The 6000-nt window shown below is 37.7% G+C and overlaps 1 protein-coding gene across 1 annotated transcript in view; it reads right to left on the minus strand.

Annotated features, from left to right (window-relative positions):
- Nucleotides 1-6000, minus strand: part of Atg16 (Autophagy-related 16) — a 404014-nt gene that overhangs the window by 341666 nt on the left and 56348 nt on the right. The gene's annotated exons all lie outside the window — the stretch shown is intronic.

The raw sequence follows: 6000 nt of genomic DNA on the forward strand, positions 1-6000 counted from the left end.
AAGTCAAATATTGTAATAAAAGTTATCGCAAGCGGATTAACGGACCTCTGGATCTAAAACTTAATCGTGCACCTCGCGACGAAAGTGCACTTGTCGTTTGCGCCGACTTACATTCCAGCGAGTTCGCGTGAGGATTATTCATTTCGCCTCAACAGCCGTTAAGGGAGCTCGAAAGACAGGGTCGGAGGTGGCGGACGACGAAAGTCGGTACGTACCACAGTTCCCCGGGTGACTATTTCAGCACTTGAAATCTCGGTTTGCTAATTCCGCGCTGCTCGCCGAAGCGTGCCGGGACGTTTCCAAGTGGTTTCTAAATTACTCTCGCTTAAGTCTTCGCGTAAACAAAGTGCTCCGGACTGCGGCATCTGTATTACAATGAGGTGACTTTTACGTCTTTTAAACAGCGAAAAGCGCTCGTCGCGAGAGACAAGAGACCGCGTTTAAAACGTGACTGGTACAATTCACTCTGCGCGTTTAATGGTAACAATAGCGCAAACCGTTTTGCGCTATCTTATTGTAATTTAAATCAGTTTTGGTTTAAAAGTACATAATACCGCGCGCGAAACAAATTAAAATCTTATAAATATTAAATATTTTATATATACCTATCATAAAGCTTAAGCGAGTCATGTTATATTAAACTAGCTAGATAAGACATAAATAGAAAATCATTCATGTACCTCTGTATCATCTCACTCATGTATCACAATGTTTCCAACTCGGAAATGAGATAATGCATATATATTAACGCATATGTATTAACTGCAATTGCGCTAATCTAACGCAGGTAACAGCAGGAGTTTCGCATTACATGCGTATTACTATGGTTTGCCATCTCTAACTGGACTACATGATATACGTCAACTTGAATCGAGATGTCCATTGTAATGGCGGTGGCTTTCACAAGAGGACTTCGCGTGAGTGACGGCCGTACAAATGTCATAAATGTGTCCATCGTAACTGTCTCTATACGAAATAAAGAAATTCGGATGAAGATGAATTCCGGCGTCTCTCTCCGAGTCGCGCGTGCCGTACGTTGCAATATATACAATGCATACGAAGCTCGATATGCGAAGCCAAGGAAACCTTGTAGATGCATGCATGCAGCCGTATCGCTTTCAACGATATCTCCTGTACCCGTAATACACCCACTCCTGAGATAGCTTCGAAGTATCACCCTCCTTCTCTTGTCTCTCACACGCCCTTACACTGCCACTCTTGGCCTCGATCCTCGCCCACCATATCCTCGTTCATTCTTGCTCTGTTTCACTACAACCCTCGTTCGCGCGACGCAAAGCAGATTGCCAAATATCCACAGGTTGTTGATTTTGTTGATTGTGTATGTGTCTGTATGTGTGTGCAGATAGCAATTTGGTGCTACGTGTCAAGGCACATACAAAACTGTATTACGCAGCAGAATCTGAATCGGCTTTCTTATATTTATGAGACGAACACATTGTGAAACTACGATATTACGATATTACAGAGTTAATTCCATTTATTTTCTTTTAATAAATAATTAGATATGTTCTTTTTTCAAATTCCAGACTCAAGTCTTTAATATAAATTATTTAAATTAATAGACTAATATGTTTCTTTACAAAAGCATTGTACAAAAAATTTAATTTGTTTCATACGGTTTATGAGATAGTAATAATAGGTGTTATAACACGTGCGATAGTTAATTTGTGTGGATGATTTAAATCCGAAAGTAATAAATGCGTGAACCCAATATGTATTATTGTTAATTACAAGTAGCACAAATTCGCCGATTCATTTGCAGAATTTGTTTGTTAATTAATTGTTAACTATGTATATGTACATACACACACACACACACACACACACACACACACACACACACACACACACACACACACACACATGCATATAATGTATTCCATACAAAGATACTATCAACTTGAACAAGATGAAATATTTTACTAATTTTAATATTTTATTAATATTTTAATAATTGATTAATTTAATTGAAATAAAGAAAATTGTGTTTTTTAAATCGTCCACACAAATTAACTGTCGCACGTGTTATAACACCTATTATTACTATCTCATAAACCGTATGAAACAAATTACATTTTTTATACAATGCTTTTGTAAAGAAACATATTAGTCTATTAATTTAAATAATTTATATTAAAGACTTTTGAGTCTGGAATTGGTACGATAATTTATATTATAGTAAGTAGAGAGAAGTAAATCGCAAATGTTTGAAATGATCTGCCAGAAAAAGTTATGTAAGAACCAATCGGAACATACTACGTAATCCCAAACTTTGCTTGTCAATTTTGAAAATTGACAGACAGCGAGTGCTCGAAGTTAAACCCGCTCTCAAGCCCAAACAAGATCATACTCCAAGCGGCCGCGGTCGACGACAAAATTCAATCATCGAGATCGCGACTCTGCTAGATCGACCTGGCCGACGACGAGCTCCATCCCATTGGTTTCGCCAGCACAGCCTCTCTGGATCAACCGCATCTGCTCTCAATGCAGTTCATATCAGGAACCTTACGATGTTGGAGCTTGCGAAGGCGATAAGCGGTTGACAGAGAGAGGGGAATATGGAAGGAGAAGAAAGAGAGAGAGAGGGAGACTTTCACAGGGATTCCATCCAGGATTCGAGTGATGTTCAGCTTGTCGTGCTAACCAGAAGAGCGGAGGAACTACGAATCGAGCGGTTTCGAGATAGGGAGCGAGGTTAGAGATGGAAGTAGGTACTTGGATATGGAAATGGGATGCCCCAACGCAAATGCGAAGCTCGAATCTATCAATTTCACTCTACAATCGGTGGAGGTAGAGAAACTAGACGGCTTCGGTAATTCGCTGATTCTAAAAGTAAACACAAAGGCTGGAGAAGTGGTGCGATCTCTCTGACCACAAGAAGGAAACATTGGGGTCAGAAAACATTGGAGTGAGAAAAAAAGGAATGAAAAAAACGTGGCGAAAAAATATTCAACGAACGACCGAGATTGATCTAAAACGGAGAACAAGAAGAGAGAAAGAAAAAGAGAAGCACAGGAAAAAGAGGCGAAATATATGTTAGTATATGAGTTTACGTGAAATCATTAGAATGGGCAACCTTCATCATCCGTACATTATGTATTGCGGACATAAAAGCGGGCATGTATGTTCTAAGTATATATATATATATAGAGAGAGAGAGAGGTCATTACAAACGTAAATTCCAACCTCGCTATTCACCTTCAATTCTACGGGCAACCAAATTAAATGGAAACGCGGGAGATGCTGATTCGTGAGTGCATATTTCGTACACATTGTTACAAAATCGATACGCATACGACAACTTATATGCATAGTTCCACTATGCAGTTTCTGCAAGTTGCCGGCATGCTGATGGTAGCAACGGTAGCCGCCGGTTAAATGGTGTCGACTCAATCGTGGTGATGATGCGCGAATGTGGAAACAGCCTGCAGGTATACGTTTGTCGACCCTTTCCAAATCAAGGCCTCATCCGAGCACAGGTTGCTTTGCCTACACGCAATTAACGCCGTCTTCGTCTGTCATTTGTATGTTGGACCGCAATATGACACGCGTAATACGCACGCCGCGTGATGTCTGTCGTTGATAATGTGACGCGCAATAGACCGTGTCGAAGCCACTTGGAAATGGCTGTGTTCTCACAGCCTCGTGTCCCTCTACAGACTATCATCGACCTACCAAAACCATTCGCTCGACGCGCGCGCGATAACGTGCTCGCAATGTATGCACGAGTCGCAGTTTGTCGGTTGCACCATCGCCACCGCCGCCGCTATCACCGTCGAATTGGGCCGATCCCGTGTCACTAGATTTACAAAAGCTTCCGCTCGATTTACGAGCACATAGAGCTCCTGCGTAGTGTTACGCGACCGAATGGCACGTAGATTTCAATGACTTGTAACACGCCTCAATCGTAGTTTTCGATTGAACGACGCGTACAAATGCGTAACACACCGCGTAATTGCTATATTTATTTATTAACAGAAGACAAACATTTTAAAAACTTTTTCTGGAAGTTTTCATTGGCAATAAAAATAAAAATAACTAACAAAAAATAAATTAATTACGCAAGCAAATAATAATTTGCATATTTTAGATTTTTATGCTATACATTATGTCCTTTTTCATACTGAAGTTTTCTGTGAAATTAAATTAATTATAACTAGCAATTAATTATGCAATTTTTCATTTACTAAGAAATAGCTTGTGACTAAATCATTTTTTCTTATCATTGTCACATCCCTGTTAAATCAAAATCGTTATAAAATAAAAGAGTTAATTGTTTTTAGTTTATATTTTATTCAGAGTTATGATCTATCAATATAATATTTCAAATAAAACGTTTTAAATTTTAATGGCCATGGTAATAACTTCCATTTCGAGAAATAACATACAGTATTCATAGGCTAAAAGTGTATTTTGAAAAATACGCTTTTAAAAACATTACAAAATTTCTTTGGCTGTACCATTTTGCCTGTACAAAACGGTATTGCTATTAGCCAACAACGTAGGAATGCATTTATAACGAACTATGCAGATCCATTATTTCCACATTAACCAACATAAAATAATGACATTATAAATTGATTGTGGAAAACGTTAATTGATTATACTCAAAATTTTACTTTATTTTACTACATATACATACGTATATATACATATATATACGTATATACACATGAATATATATATGAATTCGCAGTTAAAAAATTAACGTTAAAATATTTTCATTTTTATGTCAATCATATCTATACGATTTATAAAAAACAGCTTGATCAAATTTTCAGATAGTACATTATATATCACTTTATTTTATATGCTGTCCTTTTAACTAAAAATTCCTTCGCATAGAGTGAAAGTCATGAAGATTAATGTTTGTATGAAAGTGAGGGTAACTAGTCTTCTATTCCCACGCTGAAACATCGAGGAGGCGGTAAGAAAAAGAAGATGAAGAGAGAAAAGGAAGCGCGGTCATTTTCTACGGCGCCAGTAAGAAAAAGCAAATCTTCACAAAAGTGAGGCAAGCTGTTTCCTCCTCGTTCACCGAGCAAACTGGAGTAAGGTAAGAATACCAAAGCAACAAGATATAGAATGAAAGCAACATTGCAACATGATACTACTTCTTTAGAAACGTGTACCTCATATAAATTGATAAAAAAAATAAATCTATTAAAAGGAAAATAATGTTTGTAAGTACACTGAGAAAAAAAAATTTGTTCAACTAACTGAACACATTTAGTTGTTTTAGTCTGCTTAACAAGCTGTTCAATGTTAAACAGACTACGGTTAAATTCGATTAAATAAAATTTGTTGAATTAATCAAATCTGCAAACAAACTAAATGTGTTCAGTTAGTTGAACAAATTTTTTTTCTCAGTGTATGTATGTAAGTAAGTATGTTTGTAATATAAGTTTTACTTTTATATATTTAATGCAATTTTAACATATTCGTAGACAATAGATACTATTTTTTTACTCTCTTTTTTATAAAAAATGTTCCATCTTTTTTTATTTTATATTTTCGTATAAAACAATCGTGTATTTGGTAAACATAAAACTGTAAAATGGCCAAAGAAAAATTTGTTTGTCAAATATTAGCTTACAAATATTGGCTCATAAATTGAATCATATTTTTCTTTCCGAGGTCGTAAGCAAATTAGATCGAAACTTTTGTCTAACATTGTACAGCATCAAACGAACCGATCACAGACGTGCGCACGAAGCGCTCGGCGCATGTTGTACGTCGTTCTCGTCGGCACGTTAATTAGCACTCTAAATCAAGCATATAAATCAAGCGAGGTGCACGTTTCCATGAGGATGATCAGCGGAGGACGCCTACTCGCGTTAACTTCGTCCGGAATATATATCGGTGCACTTCAGTTGCGACGCTCATCCGCGGCGCATCGCGAAGCGCCGCGCTGTGCGAAACCGAGCCGGCGAAAACCGCTCGCTTGCTCGTGCGAATACGCGCGCAATACCGGCGTGG

The sequence above is a fragment of the Mycetomoellerius zeteki genome, unplaced genomic scaffold (assembly GCF_001594055.1).
Source record: "Mycetomoellerius zeteki isolate Tzet28-1 unplaced genomic scaffold, Tzet1.0 scaffold31, whole genome shotgun sequence".
Taxonomy (NCBI): Eukaryota; Metazoa; Arthropoda; class Insecta; order Hymenoptera; family Formicidae; genus Mycetomoellerius; species Mycetomoellerius zeteki.